A 3,004-nucleotide genomic window follows, 5' to 3' on the forward strand; every position below is an offset into this window, starting at 1 on the left:
TCCATGGAAATATGGCTTTTCCGGAGATCTCGAAACCTACCGAAGCCGATGCAGAAGCAAGGCAGTAGTGGCTGAGAAGATTCATAGCCTAGAAAACCGGATAATGTCACTTGAGGCAGCAGTTGGGCAACGCTCGGACCAACCAGCTGCCAATGTGGAGATCAGCCCCTCTTCTCAGCGTCGTAGCAGTGTTGCTTCCACGGAGCACCCTAATTTGGGTGCCGACAGGCCGAGGGACCCCATTGATGACATCACCGTTAGGACCCAATGTGAGCTTCTGGTTCTTTATGGGAAAAAGCTTAAAGTTTGTGCTGAGGGTTATGCGGAAGTCCAAAAACAGGGCGGGACAATACATTGCCAGCCGATTCCTGAAGGATTCGCCAGAGTCTTTGTTGACCGAATTACTGAAGAACGCTGGGAAGACATGGACCTCCCGATCCCTATAAGTCCTGAAGAAACAGAACTACAACATGCCGTACACACATGGATCGCGTGGCCAAAGCGCGACATAAGATTGGTGCAAGCAGACACAGATTCCGCTCGGTGCTCAAGGCAAAGATCACCAACGCCAGCTGATAGGAATCCTAGTGTTGGCCCACCTTCTCCACCGCCTGCACGGGACCCCAGCATGGATCCGCCATCACCAGCCGCACAAAGCGAGCCAATTCTGGCATCATCACCAGCCGCACAACAGAATCAGAGTCAGCGACAGAAGTCATACACGTCCCCTTCGGTCCAGCCATCTCATAAGCAGCAAAGAAAGAAGAAAAAGAAGGCGCCAGAAGAGGAAGAGGCAGAAGAATCGTTTCAAACCTTCTTGCTGAAGCGCAAGCTACTAAGGGAGGCTGCGAACAAGAAGCCAGAAATAGATCCGGTTGCAAAGGCACACTTTGTGAAACACTTCATTAAAGATCCCACCAAGGAGAAAGAAAGAGAGTCGGATTATGATCGGCAGATCAGAAAGTGCTACAGCAACCCCAAGAATCGCCTGATTAATGCAAAGACCGTTCCCCAGCTCGGAGAGCAGTCCAAACAATCGATCCCTCCGTTGATAGTGTCGCATGAAGACTGTCCCGATGAATCAAGAGATCCGTTGACCATGGCTGGGATGATATTGCAAACTGATCTAACAAGGGCTCAATTGCTTGGGGAGGCCCTACAGAATGCCCGCGGCAGGAAAAAGTTTGTACTTGGTGAACCTTTGATATGGCCAGAGTTGCTACCATTTCTACCAACGAGAATGGCCGAGTTACACAAATGGTATGCCGTGCAATCTAAAGCTAGTAAATTAGAGATGTTCCCAGCTCGGATTAAAGATGAGCATTTCTGGCGGGGGGCAGATGATGTATATATCGAGTTTGCATCACTCTACGATTTATACCATCAAGATGCCCTTCACAAGTCACTCGTCAGTGTATGGTGCATGTAAGTATTGTCTCTCATTTCATTATTTTAGCCTTGAGTGTTGATTGATCCCCGTTTTTCTTGTGTCCCGTAGGTCAAAAATTCAAATTTGCCGAAAGAAGAACTTTCATAACGTCGGGTTCTTCGACCCCGATATTATACACGAGAAATCGCTAGCGCTAAATCCTGGAGACATAGTAAATGTTATATACAGGGGGTTGCGTAAAAATAGCATGTGTCCCTTCATTCTCTTGCCATACAACCATCAGTGAGTCGTTCTTTGTTAGACTTTTTTTTCAATCCCTTCGTATTAATAATACCATTTAATAACTATTATAATCAACATTAATTGGTTATGCGTATGTATATGCACAGCTTTCATTGGATATTGCTTTGTATTCGGATTGAGGAGCACAAGGTCTTGGTGTACGACTCGTTAAGGCAAGATAAATCAAAGTACCAAGATATCATCGAGGTGGTAAATACTGCATGGAGTCGCTACCTCCACAAACACATAGGCTTGCCCATAGGTGAAATCGAGCCTCTTCATTGGGTGACTGATTTTCCGGTATGAATATACTCTCGCTACTAATGTCATTCGCAATAAACATCAAAAAAATTCTATATCGTAACCCACATTTGTCCATAGTGTTGGAGACAGGGCCAAGGAAACAACTTATGTGGATACTACGTATGCGAGTGGATCAACTCTTTTGCAAGTGAAAAAGGGCAAATGACAGTGGATGCATTCAATGTACGTGAGCACAATCACATCTGCTCATTATTTTATTTCATTATTTTTTATTCTCATGTTTTTATCGAAAAATGTGACAGCGTTGGCGGATGAAAGAAGAACTCATTGAAATCGCTCGGATCAGGGCAATTCAAGAAGCTATATGCGGATTTCTACTCGATGAAGTCATAAATCCTAAGGGCGAATTTCATGGCGATCTCCGTCTAAGCGTCGCCCAAGAAGATCCGACGACGAGGAAGCTGATACGTTATTATAGTTGATGTAATATCTCATGTACTTTTGAACTCCTAAGTGTTCCATACATGACATATAATATATATATATAAATATATAATGTTAGTGTAATATGCTGTTCTAATAATACTGTGCAATGCAAAGAGTACGACTATGTAGTCACATACGCTAGAAATACGCATAGCCATACGTATAAAAACGAAAAGAAAAGAAACATAAAGAAGAAAAAACATTTAGTGCCGGCTAGTTATATCAGCCGGCACTAACCTTGCTGTCAGAACTCGGGCGGGGGCGGGCACGTTAGTGCCGGCTGGTATTACGGACCGGCACTAACATACGCACGTTAGTGCCGGTCAGAGTAGCCGGCACTAACGTCTGTCACGTTAGTGCCGGCCATTTAGTGCCGGCCACAGGGACCGGCACTAAGCCGTCCTGTGACCGGCACTAATGTGCCTTTCTCCAACAGTGGTGGATAGAATTGTCCTAGCTAAAAGTATTTGTCGTAAATATTTATTGAATAAAAAATACTACACACACACATATACACTTGCCTTGTATACTGTTCCAAATGTCCCAGTACCAAGCTTTTGTTTGTCGGACAAATCATTTGTA

At 44.6% G+C, this 3,004-nt stretch overlaps 1 long non-coding RNA gene across 1 annotated transcript; it reads left to right on the forward strand.

Annotated features, from left to right (window-relative positions):
* The first annotated feature begins 1,369 nt into the window (after positions 1-1,369).
* LOC120672823 lies at positions 1,370-1,837 on the forward strand. Its single transcript, XR_005674337.1, has 3 exons — positions 1,370-1,425; positions 1,499-1,672; positions 1,780-1,837. It is a non-coding gene; the product is annotated as an uncharacterized LOC120672823 (long non-coding RNA).
* The last annotated feature ends 1,167 nt before the right edge of the window (positions 1,838-3,004 follow it).

This window comes from Panicum virgatum, chromosome 5N (genome assembly GCF_016808335.1).
Source record: "Panicum virgatum strain AP13 chromosome 5N, P.virgatum_v5, whole genome shotgun sequence".
Classification (NCBI taxonomy): domain Eukaryota; kingdom Viridiplantae; phylum Streptophyta; class Magnoliopsida; order Poales; family Poaceae; genus Panicum; species Panicum virgatum.